The following is a 15,789-nucleotide window of genomic DNA, read 5'->3' as shown; positions in this document are numbered from 1 at the left end:
CACAGTGCTATCTTATAGACAAATTTTTGCTGGTTATCATTAGAATTTAACAGGATTCAGTATTTTCCTTTAAGAGTGCCAGCTTGTATTAGTCTTACATGATACAATATTATCAGGACTAACTGCAGCTTCTGGTGATCCAATACAGTCTCCATAATAGGAACCCTGGAGAGAGTTTTTTTGTTTTTTTTTAGGAAGAGATTTTCACAGACACAATGAAAACGTTGGTTGTACCAATGGGATTGTGGGCATTTCATCTAATGTCTTGTCACATATTGTAAACAAAGATGTTTTTAATATGTAAACATTGCAATCTGGAGACCCAGAACAACAGTGCCAATATTAGTGGCTATTTTCACTTTTCAAAGTGAATCAAGTGCTGACAAAATTAACATAACTGGAAATTGAAAGCCTGATTCTGATCACAAGGCTGTTTTCACACTGGTGTAACCACACTGGCATTGTTGGCTTACACAAGGAGATCAGAACCAGGCTCAGAAATCCTATCTTTGTGCAAAGGTATAGCATGTGTTGTGGCAGAGCAAGCTTCCCCCACATGATGTCTCCACCAATGTGCCACAACCCTGACATGGTGGGACCACATCTAGGAAATAGAGATTAGTTTATTTTCCTTGCCTGTTCATTCTTTGGAATCTTTGCTGAGGCTGCCAATAAGCATACCAATTAGTAACTGTGGTGATATTTTTTATGTTAATTCTTTCCCATATTATGCCATTAACTCCTTCCAAATAGGCTATAAAACAGCCATTAAATAGATGGTAAGGAGCAGTTGTTCTGAATGAGACAAAAAATAACAGTGACATCTAGCTTTAACAAATTCACCCTTCACTTAATAACAATATGTATTCTAATGTTAGAACAGTAACTAGTTAATCTTCATATGAAACCTGCTAGGTATATGAATTTTTTTTAATCTCCATTTGACAGACTGGGAAATTTAGGCAAACAGGTGAGCATCAGGACCAGAATTAGAACTCGGAAGTGTCTATTTTTAAGCCTGTGCTTATACCACTGGCTCATTCTACTTACTAATGCATCATATATAAGATTGATTGTTTTGATCATCTTTTGTATCTGACCTCATGCATGACCTTCTTTAAACAAAAAAATTCACCAATCATTTTTTATACAGAACTCAAACCACAACAACAAAAATCACCCTGCAGGTTAAGAGATCCTGTCTGTCTGTAAGTGTGGTGTTTTTCAATAATTGGCAATTTCATATTAAAAAGAAGTCATGGGAAATAGTGTGCCTTCAACTGATAAGCAGAACCCCACTGAAGTCGATGGAGAGTTTTTCTTAAAATGTAATGGCTTGAAATGGCCTGGTTTTAGATTTCATTAATTTTTTAGGTTACTGAATCACAAGTTTTGGTATTAAAAGAACAATTGTCCTCATAAAGCATAATTTTTTTATTTTGCTGTTGTAGATGCAAAAACTAACCTGGTAAAACCAACAAAACAAAAAAAAAACTCATCAGGAAAACTACAACTGACATTTTCCCCTTTACATTTTATACACAAATCTCCTCCTGCACTAAGGAATTGCTTGGAAATTTAATCCTGTGGAGACTTTTAATGCAGAATTATAATGCTTTCAATATTCTTGGCCCCTACTCTGCTGCTATTGAGGTTGCCTTTGAAACTCCCATTGAACTGACTGGGTATATGATCAAAATTTTTTTGGTCTATAGTAAGCCAGAGAGATTTTTAAGTGCAGTATTGTGAATGGTATCACTGTAATACATTTCAAGTCTTGTCTTAATCCGCTAATGAGGCATTGTGATTTTCTTTCTGTGTGTATAGTTAGTGACTGAAATTTAAAGAAAATTTTAGTCAATATATTTTCTACTGAGTAGTATTTGGTTCAGTTTTTCTTCAGTTTCTGAAATAGCTGATTTATAACATGTAAGGGCAGTATCTCAGGGATGAACAGGCGATACATGTATTAAAGATTTTTTAAATAATGATTTTAGCGACTTACTGTGATATTTTATGCCAGTATTTTGAAAGAAGATCCCCCATTCCTCATGAGTGAAGAATACAGTTTTCTTTTGATGTTGCTGTGGATACTAAAGGACTCAATCTTGCAAACCTTTCTTCATGTGAATAACATTATTGAAAACAGTGAGGCTACTGCTCATGGAAGTAAGAGGTTGTCAGAAATGGTAGTGTTTATTAATCAAAATGTGCCAAGAACAGACTTGTATCCAGATTTAAGTCTTTGTATGGGACATTGCCTGGAACAGTTTTTTGTGAATCCATTAAAACACCTGAATGTTTGTGTTCATGTGGAATTGTTATTTCCTCCTGTTTTATGCAGTGTGATGGATGTTGCAGAGTGTTCTTTGATCAATATGTCTTGCCTGTTTTTACTGCATGTTTAAATCTTCCATTTTCCATCAGAGGATGAGTTTGGGATTTGCAGATGTCTGATTTATAGTGGTGTAGACACCATCTTTCCCATAATTCAGTGTGTCAGTAAGAAGGATCACATAATCTTGAACAGCAGATACTGCAAACTGATAAAATCTTTCTATTTTTTATATATTTTTTTAAACTTTCAGTTTGAATTACAGGACTTAATTTTTGTTTTTTGCAATCATACAGAGAGATATGGTAAAGTGTCAAGTCTCGGTACCTAGTAAAGAAATAGAAAACACAATACAAAGTGGTTTAATAAAGCATTTGGAGATTAATTTTACATCATGTTTCCAGAATGTCATGCACGCACACATATAACATATAGTCAATGTTAATTATTTTACATTTCAGAGATCTCAGAGCTGGGTCGGTTTTTCCCCACGACTTACTGATAATTCATTTTCATACTTGATAGCATGAAGAAGTCAAAGCTGTCTGTTTTTCTGCTGATGCATGAGTCTACTGTAGATAACTCCTATTAATGAAATTTTATGTCTTCCCCGTTTCCCATGCATCAATGGAAAGCAGGCATCTTATATATTATGATATGTTGCAAAATTATTGCTCATTATGAACCCAACGCTGCTTTAGTTATTCATTGTGTGTTTGTAACGTGCCTAGCACAATGGTGTTGAGGTCTTTAGGAAATGCTGCAGTACAAATAAATAATAATCTCACCCAAGTTCATGGAAGTTTTGGATACACAAGTAATGCAAGACCAGGCTCCAACAGTTGTTTAAAATAATAAAGAATAATTAATAGTCTCTGTGGCCCACCTCAATGGGAGTTAGGCACTTAAATATCCTTGAGAATCTGGGTTTATGTCCTTTAGAAATCTTAATTGATTTGCATCATAAACTTCTCTGGGCCTCAGATTTTCCATCTGTAAAATGGGAATAATAATAATAATAATACTCACTTATCTGAAAGGGGAGTTGTAAAGTGTTGTTAAGTGTTGGTTTTTTTATTTTACTGACCTATTTAATTAGGGCTGGGATTAAAATGTAAAGCTTAATGTTGGTAACTGTAATTCCATGCGGTAGTATTACTCCGATGTGGAGGGTCAGCGCAAGCCTGCCACAACCATGAAGCCCCTTGCTGGGGTGGTGGAGAGTGAATATGCCAGTTTAAGCAGGAAGAGGACCTTCCTCTGTGCAGGAAGAGTTATCCATGTCAGCCCTGCCTGAGCGTAGGTCAGTGTGTCTGGGGCAGACCAGGGGGAGGGGACCATGGGATCTGCTTTATATGAATCCAGTGTTTCTTCCACACTACACAACTGGAGTCGAAGGGTTGGGATAGCTATTCCAGCCCATAGTCTAGAGTATTGGAGCAGAGGCTTTGGAAGCATGTGTTGTAACCTCACGGCCTGGCAATGGCTTACCTCCTTAATGCTTCTCCTGCTCTGTTTTACTATTGTAAAGCCAGCTTGCTTAGGCTTTATGTGGGTGATGTGAATTTAATTCTTGGCAACGATTTTATTAATTTTTAATCTAATTTCTGAAGCTAAAATACACAGACTGTCAGGTTTATAGTATGTGCCAAGTTCACCATGTTTACTTACTTATGCTTATTTATATTGCAATAATCAACTTTTATCATTTGGTTTTATCTATGGAATATAAGCACAAACAGCACAAGAGAGAAAGGTTTCCAGTTTAATGTTAAGGTATATGAGGTTGCTGTGGATTTTTTTTTTTAAGTAACTTTATTCTGTTGTGAACAGTCTCTGCTTCTCCAGGATATTTGTTCTGTTGTTCATTAAATGGAAAACCAAACCAAACTTGAATGGTGGTGTTACATCCTGTGTAACTATGGGGGAAAGTATGGCTAAAATCCCTCTTGCTTAGTCAAATAGAACTCTCATTGGCTTTAAAAGGGAATTTTTTTTAGGTAGAAGAGCAGGATTTGGCCCTACGGCTTGTATACTTTGTATAAATACATGTTAATTTGACATATTTTTCCTGAAGTTCACAGCTTAGTAACATGAACCTGTTTTACCTACAGCTGTGCCACCTTGGGTTATGATCTCCTAGCCTTAGAGCACCTAAATACGTGGTTCTCAAATTTATTTGATCAGTGCCCTCCCCCTTCTTTGTGTCTGTAGTTGTTTACTGCCTCCTTCCCCCCCAGAAAGTACATACAGCGCTACCCAGCTCTGAATACTGAGTGGACAGCAGTGACTGTTGGCCGGGCACGCAGCTCTGAAGGCAGTGTCGCACCAGCAGCAGCACAGAAGTAAGGGTGGCAATGTGAAAAGTGATATTTGTCAATATAACTTTTCAGAGCAGACTTAGTGCCCCATTGCCACCCTTACTTCTGCACTGCAGCTGCCACCCTGGGACTGACCGCTGGAGCCCAACTGCCTCCAGGTTAGGGATTTGTGGACAGGGTGGGGAGGAGAGCCTGAGCCCAGGCTGCCTCCTGGTGAGGGATTCATGGAGGGGCAGGAGAGGAGAGCCTGGGTGGCAGGGCGCTGGCTGTCTCTTGTATCCTCACCTCCTGAGTGTGCACAGTCCTTCTGCATGAGCCCCAGCTACCCAGAGCTGACAGCCAAAGCTCTTTAAAAAAAAAAAAAAAAAAAAATAGTACACAGCTCACACCTCCTTGACACATTCCTGTACCACCCTTGGGAGGCATGCCTTATCATTGGAGAACTGCTGACCTAAATTAAGTAGAGTGAAATCTGTTTAGCACTTAGATCGGTGATCTCTCAGGAAACTCCGTACATTGCAGAAAGGGGGTGGTAGCAGGTGGTGGTTGGAAAAGAGACATTGCTCCTTGTGTGATAGCACTGAACCAAGGCTCCTACATAATGTCCATGCTCAGTTAGAGGTGACATATTTTGGAGTAGATAAAATTATATCCCAATCACTTCTGGTTATTGAAGATATCACACCACTTGCAAAATTCCATTGTTAGCTCTTGTACTGGCAAAATTCAATTTTGTTTTCATTCTGCCTTCTTAAATTCTCTCTGCAGCTTCAATTAGTTCTGTCCTTCACCTCCTTTCTTACGGGGTTGCTGTTGAGTACTTATTAGTTGTTGTATCCCGCCACAGAAATGAGAGCAATTCTTTGATGGATAATTGGTTTTGTTGTTGTTAAATACTTTAGGATCCTTGAGGATGAATCGCTCACTATAAAATACAAGCTATTATAACTAAGTTTCTACATAAGCGTATATCCATTTGCAGTATGATATACACAGTTTTCTTATTAAACTTAGATATAAATGTTTGGAGTCAGTAGAAAAAAATCTATAGGTCCTAACACATAAAGAACTGTATATATTATTCCTGCAACTCCATTAGGTTAAGCTAAAATTGCTACCTAAAATATACCAAAATTTACTTCCCTCCAAATTCATCTACTGGATAAAGCTATGATACAATATCTTGATCAGGGCTGCTGAAGGTGTAGTTACTCCAAACTGTGACCGTGAGGAGCCAGACCTGGGGTAGATGAGGGAGACTCAAAGAGTCGGGAGTGGGGACTGGGACAAGTGGCTGAGGGGGTAGGGGGACTGGAACTGAGATGTGGATCTAAGAAGACAAGGTGTGCGTAGGGGTAGGGGGACTGGGGCAAAGAGCCAGTGGAGGGGTGGGGAAGGGTATGACAGTCTGTGACAAGGAGCTGAGAGAGGCTTGGAGGAAGACAGGCAGGAAAATGGACAGGCTGGAGGGCCAGGGAGAGAAGAGGTCAAGTTTGGAGAGATGGTCTAGTGGAAGAAAAAAGTATGTGATCATACAGTTAAAGACTGTATCATAATGCATATGCACAAAGGGACTGAATTTGCACAGGAAATCTTATCTCTACCATTCCTTAATTTTGGAGTGCTGAACTTTGCAACTGTAACATTCTTTTAAAGTAGTTTTTGTATGTAATTATATATGAATGTTAGACACAACAGTAGAATAGTTCTGTATGTTTCCAGTGCTCTCAAATTGTATAGCAGCTGGCCTGCTGCTAATTTGTCCTCAGAGCTTTATCTTGCATTCCTTCGCCAGTTGCTCTGTTTACTTCTTCCAGTGTCATCATTTGCTCCTCCTTTTCACTGTAGGGCCCTGGAAGGGACATATTCTCAGACTGTGTAAATGAGGGTTTGTTTTTATGAGCTCTCCAGTAAAGCTATTTAGTACAGGAGGACGCAGGCATTCATTGCTGACTAAGATGGGCTTCCATGTGGGCAGAGACAGGGAAACCCCCAGCTGAGGTAGTTTAGCTGAGAACTCATAATTATATGAATCATAATTGCAGGTTTGTTATTATTGCTGAATAAGTGCATGGTAATAAGGATCAGAAAATGTGTTAATTGAGCACTTACCCTGCATGTGAGTCTGACTTGTATATGCACATTGGGATTAAACACTTGCCAGCTGGGCACATGAGCTTTAGAAAAAGTGAGCCTTTATTTTTGAAATAGGTGCATCTTTTTCTTTGCCCTTGCGTTTCCATTTTTGGAATATGTTCAGTTATTTTATTATGAAGCTCTCCTCTATGTAATGATTTCTTGGTGAGATTACTGTATTCAGATTTTAGTTCTATTGAAGTCTTTTATCAAATCTTCCTTATACGACACGCCCTGCAATGAAATCTAAATGGTGGCTCTCTTAAGACCAGTCCTGTATCAAGTATGCATTGTGTCTGTGGAAACAATGGAATAACAGTGCCGGAATTATAACCACAGATAGGGACAGATCAGCAACCACAGTGCAGGCTGCTTTTTTCAATTTTGTATTGTTACAGTTCACTAGACAGTCAACTAAGAGCCTCCAATCCCAAATCTCAGTCTGCATACCGTTTAATTGTGATTTGGTGATTAAATTTGCTGTGGTCATAAATCTGTTTGGATTAATTTAGATTATTAGGCTCTGCTTACAGTTGCAGGTCAGGATAGTGCTTTCATTATCTTGGTCCTGGTCCACACTGGGGGGAGATCGATCTAAGTTACGCAACTTCAGCTATGTGAATAACGTAGCTGAAGTCGATGAACTTAGATCGACTTACCATGCTGCTGCTCCCCCACTGACTGCGCCTGTGCCTCTCGCTGAGCTGGAGTACAGGAGTCGACGGGAGAGCACTCGGGGATCGATTTATCACGTCTAGACTAGACGCGATAAATTTGCACTAGGCAGAATGACATTACTCCAGGGCGCACCCTGGCCACTGCAATGATTAGGGAGAAATTCATTCTTATGTGCAGCAATGCACAGTTGGCTAGGTGCATTGGAGAGGTTTTCACCATCTCATGAAGCACCAGGTATTGCCAATTGCCAAAAGAAGGATTATGGATCAGTATCAGGCGTTAGAAAGGTATCACAGCGATGAAAGCAGTATATGAACCTGAATAGAATAGAATGTAGGCGGGAACAGTAGGAGATGTCTCCCTTCTCCCCTTCTGCCTAACATGGTGGAGCTGATCTCCTCCAGTGTTCCTTTTCCTCCGTGGCTAGTGAGGTGAGGATTTACTGAAGTGGGAGCAGCAGGGGGAGCTGATGCCAGGTTAAGAAGTTTCTGGGCCTGCCAGTAGGTGGAGCAGCATGATCTGCAGGCCCTGTGCACCTCCACAGGAATAACTATCCACCACAAAGGAGAGAGAAGGAGGAAACCTGCCACCACCAGTATCCTCTCTCCAATGGGGGAAAGACACCAGCAGACAGAACCAGTATGATACATAATACATAGAGACTTTGCATAGCTTTTTCATTTTGAAATGTTTTTAAATCTAAAATACAGGACATTTCATTGGATATTTCACAAATTTCTGAGGACGGACCTTCCCCGAATCACTATATCTATTTGTTTTTCTGTCACTATAGACTATCTATCTGTTCTGGTCATGCCTAATTGATGCTTTTATAGGAAATGGTGTGATGAGGGATGTGACCCTACCCAAGGAGGCACATGTGCATGCACACACATACACACTACCATTGTACATAAATCTGCATGGGGACATGAACTCCTTCAGATACTTTTCTTCTCTTGTCCTTTATTGGTACTTTCTGTTGCTGTAAGATGGCGGTGCAGTGCTGCTGCACCACACCACTTCAAGAGCCATGATGACAGTCACCAAAATTGGTAAACACACCGCATTGTGGTTCAAATCCTAGAATCCAGCCAGCTGAAGTGGTTGGGTTGTATGCTAGGAATTCTGTAGGTGCTTGGATGGGGAGGGGCCCTCCCAGTGGGCTATAGAGCTGCAGTGGAGTAGCCCCATGCACTCCGACTCCATGCATGAGAATTAGAAATTGAATTTTAATTGGGATATTTTCTCGTTACTATTACCAAGCACACACAATGCTCTGTCTCAAAAACATAGTTCCAAACAAAACAATTCCCCCTTTGGTCTCTAAAATAAAAGGACAGATAGTTGTGTGCTGCAAACCTCAGCTCTGTACCCCTTTCTGCGGACACACATTTCAAGAAGGTTGTTATGAATAGTCTGTTTCTTTTTTCCCAGCTGCATGTGCGTATTTCAGAAGCTCATTAGGAATAGGCTCTATTGTTAAAGTTCTTTTTCTGTGTTGACTAATTTAGATTTTATACTGATTTTAATTTGGGTAATTTGGATGATACAATGCAGATGCTTCTTACCTAAAAGCAAATCTGAGATGTTCAACTTATCAGTAAATCTCAATGGCAGATTTGACAATACTCTTAATTTTTGACTGATGGATTGTCATTTCTCTCTGACTTTTTTCTTCTTTTAATTCTATCATTTCCTCAAAGGTGCATGAAAAATATCATCCGTTGAAAGTAGCTTTTATTTGCCATCGTATAAAGCTAATGCAGGCCTTTGCTTTCAAGTTGCCATCATTTACATGGTCTTTCTGGGGATTTTCTGACCTTATTTCAGAATAAAGTATTTGATTTTTCAAAAGCCTGTCTTGCACAACCAGACCACTTTGGTGTTTTAAAAACATATTGCAGCTATTAATTTTCTTACCTCAGAGGATGAAAGAGAAACTGTTGTGCTCCTCTCAGTCAAGGAAATCATGTGTCCTTGAATTCTTGCTGGGGGAGAGTCAGCTGCAGAATGGGGACGTGCCAGATCACAACATGCTCCTTTCTTTTCCCAAAACGTCTCCCTGAGGAACCTGCTCTAGAAGTAGGGACGGACACCCCTACAGAATCTGCAGTAGTTTGTTTTCCCCTTCTCTACTGTTTCTTTATGTGGGCAATAGCAGTCAGTAGTCTTTTGAAAGAAGGCTGCTAAAAGAGAATCTACTATTTCCCTCTCTTATATAAGTGTGACACATCACTGTAGTATCTGAGTACCTCGCAATCTTTAATATATTTATCCTCATAATACCCCTGAGAGGTAGAGCAGTACTACTGTCCCCTTTTATGGATGGGAGACTGAGGCCTGGATCCTCAAAGGCATTTGGCACCTAACTCCCATAATCAGTGGGAGTTAGGTGCCCAATTACCTTTGAGGATCTGGACTAGAGAGACTGAATGACTTGCGTAAGGTCATAGAGAACGTCTGTGGTGGACTGGGCATTTTACCTGGGTGTTCCAAGTCCCAGGCTAGGACCTTAACCACTGGGCATTCTTCTCTAATTCTGCTTGTTCCACCTGTGAATAAGCCACACATAACAAGGCTCATATGCTGTCAATGCAGTATTTTTCCTGGGAATTGAAATTGGGTGGGTGGGGGAGGAGGATTTGAATTTATGGGGGAGGAATGAGGGGTGAGACTGTGAGGGTGAAGGCTGTATGGCACCATAGTAAAAGCTGAAAAATGTTTCATGACCATTTTATTAGATTTAACTCATGTTTTAAAATCATCACACAAATAAAGTTGGCTACTCAAGCCTTCTATAACGCACTACATCGACATCCTTCTTGGTTTCTTGTTATAATTTTGCGCAACTCTGTTAATGAACTTCTTGAATTGTAGCCTATAAGATTAACCTGCTTGCTTGCATATATATATATATATATATATCTTTTCTTATAGTTTAAGCATTTGGTTTATTGTAAAAGGTTTAAAGATTTATATTAAAGTAAGTCTGGCTGTAATACAAGGAACCTACAGGCCATATCCTGTATGTTGAGCTAAGACAAAGTTTGCATATCTGTCTGGGACCTTTCACCCAGATAGCAAAGTCAACACACACACATGCCTGAGACCTTTAACCTAGATAGACAGATAATGATAGAATGGCATAGGGGGTTTCCAAGTCTGTACCCTCAAACTTAACAAGTACATCACAAGGGAAGAACCAAAATAACTGGGAGAACAAAAATAACGTGTGTATGATCTAATATCATTAATATGTATGTACATGTCATCAATACGTACAAACATACTAGCCTATGGAGTAAGCGTACCCTAACATTTTTGTGGATGGGAAATGAAGTTTGGGCATAGGAGGAAGGATTTCAGACACCCGAGCCCTATAAAAGAGGTGACCCATCTTGCTAAGGACTGACTTAAACTTTCTAAGTTCCAAGGGGACTAGACTAAGCTGGGTTTCCCTAAGCTTTTGTTCTTAAAATTAAAACCTAAGTGTGTTAGTTAAGTAAACTCTAAGTTAGCTTCGATAGCTCCTAACTCTAGCTTCCTCTAAGCTCTGCACCTCTCACTCAAGGATTGAGGAACCTGAACTGCCAGAGGTGAGGCTGGTCCTGTCTCTCTCATCACCAGGTTATCAAGGAAGGGTGTGAGTATATTAACCAAAGCTTTTTTATGCATAATACCATATGTATCTTTTGGGTAGCAGTAATACAATTGTAACTTTGTAACTCTGATTATTTTACCATTTAATTACTACTTCATTTATCTTAATAAAAAGTCTTTAAGGTTATATCTGTCTCAGTGTGAGCTTCCTGTCCCGAGGGTCCTTTGTAAATTCTGTGGAGCCTGATTCAGGACAAGAACTTTATTATCTTCTAATCAAACAGACTGGTGAGCCTAAAACCCATACTATTCAAATTAATATTATTAACCTTATAAATCAGGCAACAGAATGCACTACATTCATTTTCAGTGGCTTCTCATGTGTCCAGTACTTCCATTCCTTCAATTGATATGTGCATTAGTTCATTCACATGATCAGGCAGAAAGTGACTTCTTAACACAAAATTCTATTCAATGACAAAAAATGCAACTGTAGCTGTTGTGACTGGGAGTAGCAAGAGATGAATTTCTACTTCTTTCATCTCAGGAAACATAGCACAAAGATCGGGTTGAGCCACTAGTGGTGATAAAAGAGAAGTTGAAGTCAAATCTTCATTCATTCATCACATGATATTCCACTCTGTGTTCAAATTCTCTATTCTGTCCTGATCACATGGCAGTCCCATTGCTGGTAGTGCCTCACTCCACTTAACTGTTGGTATTCTATAGGACCGGTGTAATGGGTTAAATCACAGAACCCCTGTTGGGAACTGCCACCCGATGTGACAAGACTACTTCTGCCCCTGCTTTCCCTGCTAGCTCAGGACCCCAGCACCCTGTCTTGCTGTGCCAGACACTCTCATCTGCTCCAATAAAGACCCAGGGTCTGAATTACTTGCCCCAAAGCTACAGGTTTACCTGAAAGCGCTAACAGAAGTGTTCCTGTCTTTAACAGTTAGATGCCCAACTCCCAATGGGGTCTAAACCCAAATAAATCTGTTTTACCCTGGATAAAGCTTATACAGGGTAAATTCATAAATTGTTCGCCCTCTATAACACTGTTAGAGAGATATGCACAGTAGTTTTCTCCCCCAGGTATTAATACATACTCTGAGTTAATAAGTAAAAAGTGATTTTATTAAATACAGAAAGTTGGATTTAAGTGGTTCCAATTAGTAACAGACAGAACAGAGTAAGTCACCAAGCAAAATAAAATAAAATGTGCAAATCTATGTCTAATCAAACTGAACACAGATAATCTCACCCTCAGAGATGCTTCGGTAAGTTTTTTTCATCAGATTGGACGCCTTCCAGGCCTGTGCACGATTCTTTCCCCTGGTCCAGCTCTTGTTCCAGCTCAGGTGGTAGCTAGGGGATTCTTCATGATTGCTTCTGTTCCACCCCTTTATATATCTTTTGCATAAGATGGGAATCCTTTGTCCCTCTCTGGGTTCCCATCCCCTCCTTCTCAATGGAAAGACACCAGGTTAAAGATGGATCGTGCAGGTGACATGATCACATGTCACTGCAAGACTTCATTGCCCACTTGCCAGCACACACGTATACAGGAAGACTTACAGGTAAAACAGAGCCATCTGCAGTCAATTATCCTGATTAATGAGAATCATCAAGATTCCAAATCACCATTAATGGCCCACATTTTGCATAATTACAATAGACCCTCAGAGTTATATTTCATATTTCTAGTTTCAGATACAAGAGTGTTACATTTATGCAAATAGGATGATCACACTCACTAGATTATAAGCTTTGTAATAATACCTTACAAGAGACCTTTTGCACGAAGCATAACCTTATATTTACTTATTAGCATATTTTTATTAAACCATATAGACTGCAACATCACAACTGGGTTCTGTAAAATCTATATAGAGGTTGAGTGGAATCTAGAAGTCGCTATTGTAGATTTGTAAGAATCAAGTTTGTGTACTTTTTCAGCTCTCTTAACAAACACTTGTCCTCTTCACTTAAGGATTCAATATAAATGCCTTTGTTAGTCAACTTCTGGATTGAAGTCTTTGCTTCTTTCAGTATGTTTTCAACGGATAGCTCTCTGATTGATCCAAATATAGCTTCTATTGCTGGGCAAAGATCTACTGCTGCTGTAGCAGATGCCTAGATGGTATTGTTTAATGACCCAAGTAGTTTTAACAGTAGACTTACAAGATAGAGAATGGTGATGGTCTTCTCTGAATGAGGTAGCAAAAGTAGTCCACCAGCCTCACTACTTAGTTTCATCCCAGCTTGGTAGATACTTTCCAAAGCCAGTAATAATGGTTGCAGTAATTTTAAGACAACAGCCAAGGATTGCTCATGAGAAGGCCAGTGGGTTTTTCCAGGTTGGACTAATCTGAACTTCAATCTCAGTGTATCTTCTGTTTTTTCCAAGATGCTAAGTCTTTCTGGACTCTTACTGAAAAAAGAATATAATGAAGACATTAAATTTATGGCTTTTAAAATGTCTTTTGAAGAGTCTGCAGCATGTTCTAGTGCTAGTTGGAGTAGATGGCCTCTGCAGTGTGTGTAAGAGAGATTAGGGTACACTTTTCTCTGAGCAAAGTTTGTACTCCTCCATGTCTTCAAGAGAAGTTTGCAGTTCCATCAAATGCACAAGCAGTTATCTGTTTGGGGTCCAATTTACAAGCATTTAAGTCTTCTTAGATGTGGGTTGTCACAGATACAGCCGATGTGTCTTCTCTAATGTGAACATCTAGAAATGCATCTACTGGCCTACCACTGACATCAAGGTAATGTATGCAATGACTTAATACTTGACACCTATTTGCATCGGTGCATTCATCAGCCATATATGCAAAATTTTTGAATGTTGTGAGAGAGTTTTTCACTTTTTCAACAGCTGAGTCTTTTGCTGTTGCACCACATGCTTCTAGCCAGTCACTTGAGTTTCTTGCTGTAAGATTGTGAGCATTTGCTGGTCTTGTTTGGAACCAGTGTCCAACTATAGGATGAACAAATGACATGCGCTTAACATTGCCCTCCAGTTTGCAGAGTGTGCTATCTCTTGCTTAAATAGAAAGTATAATGCCTCAGCCATGTTTGTTCTTATGAACTGTGTTATGTCTTTAGCATTCTTAACAGCCTCATTTCTGCATGTTGATGCAGTCCAGAGGCTTGGTGTTTTGCAGCCTTTTCACATAGTTTATCAGCATTGGCTTTGCTGATCAGTCTGGCAAACCAAGCTCCTCCACTTTTACCAATTATAGCATTTGGAAGCTTTCTTGCAAGAGGTGGTCTGACCCATTATGGCCATTCTTATGTAAACATTATTATAATAATAAGTGTTTAGTTCAGAAACTCCCCAAGATAATGACCTCTCAAGATAGAAATGATGTGCGATAACGACCTTGGCAAATAATGCATTTAAAAAATCTTGGCCTACTAGGAAACATGTATTTAAATAAGTTTCCCAGTCACAAAACTAGCATTCTGGAGCAAAGTCACTAAAACATAGTCCAATAAACAAATAAGAATGGTCATACTGGATCAAACCAAAGGTCCATCTTGCCCAGTATCCTGTCCTCCGACAGTGGCCAATGCCACAAATGTTCCTTTAATGTGCCCCTTGCTTTTCCCTCCACTCCACCCCACCCCATCCCACCCCACTCCACTCACTGTTGTCCTTGATCAGTGTAGACTCAGAGGTGCTTTCACGTGAGTTCACCTCCAGGGGGAGGGGGCGGAGGGAGAAGGCACCTTGCTCTTTCCTCCAGCCACTCACCGTTCATTCTGGCCACTGTTGTTTGTTGTGCCACTGTTCATTCCACTGCTGTGTTGCCAAAGTCCCTGCACTGTCACTTGCTGCCACCAGCCACTGTGAGCTCTGTGAGTTAGTCTCTTGAGGTTCCAACCAGCTCTCAGTGATTTCAGCTCTCAGTGGAGGAAAAATCACTGCTAGTCCCTTTTACAGAAACACTGTCCCACAACAGGTCTATGCACTTAGACCTGATTATCAATGATTTCTATTCCAGTGGTCATTTAACACAACAAAAATCTCTGTGGAGCCTAATCACCTCTATCTTTAAACAGTTGAAAGGGGCAAGTCAAACACGTGTCCCCACCCTGTTGCTCTCCACTAAAATATGGCATCTGAACCCCCTGCTCAGCAAGTATTTCAGTTGAGGGTGACTCCCTCAATCAGGAGAGGCTAAGCACATTTCTGCTGCTCTTTACTCATACAATAGGGATAACAACATTTCATTACCGTCACATTCAACACAAAATTGATCACTTGGGCAACATAGCTCTGTCTGCTGGATACCTAGGTAGAAGAGGTGTGTTGATGTAAATACAGTCTAGTCCTGAAGCCTTTCCCCCCAACCACCTGGCTCATCAGTAGCTGTCAGTGGAGAGCTCATTTAGACATTACTTACACATCATAATTTGAAATTATTAGGTTGGCCAACATCACCAAAACAAATGTGCCAACATTGTCATAAAAACAGCTGTGTGAGGAAGCTAGTCTTTGTTCATACTTTTCAAACCTGTTATGCTTTCAAGTACAGGTATTTTATCATATACTGTATATACTTTGAAAGTGTATTAATGTTTTCAATTTTAATTCAATTTTCTAACCAATGGCTAAATTGACAACACTGCATGTAACTAGTTGACAATTGAGGAGGGCAGGTGTTGGGGAAATTCTGGGGGATGGGGAGGAGGGAGTATAGGGAAATC

Source organism: Chelonoidis abingdonii, chromosome 7, assembly GCF_003597395.2.
Source record: "Chelonoidis abingdonii isolate Lonesome George chromosome 7, CheloAbing_2.0, whole genome shotgun sequence".
Taxonomy (NCBI): Eukaryota; Metazoa; Chordata; order Testudines; family Testudinidae; genus Chelonoidis; species Chelonoidis abingdonii.
Note: the sequence above shows the minus strand (reverse complement) of the source record.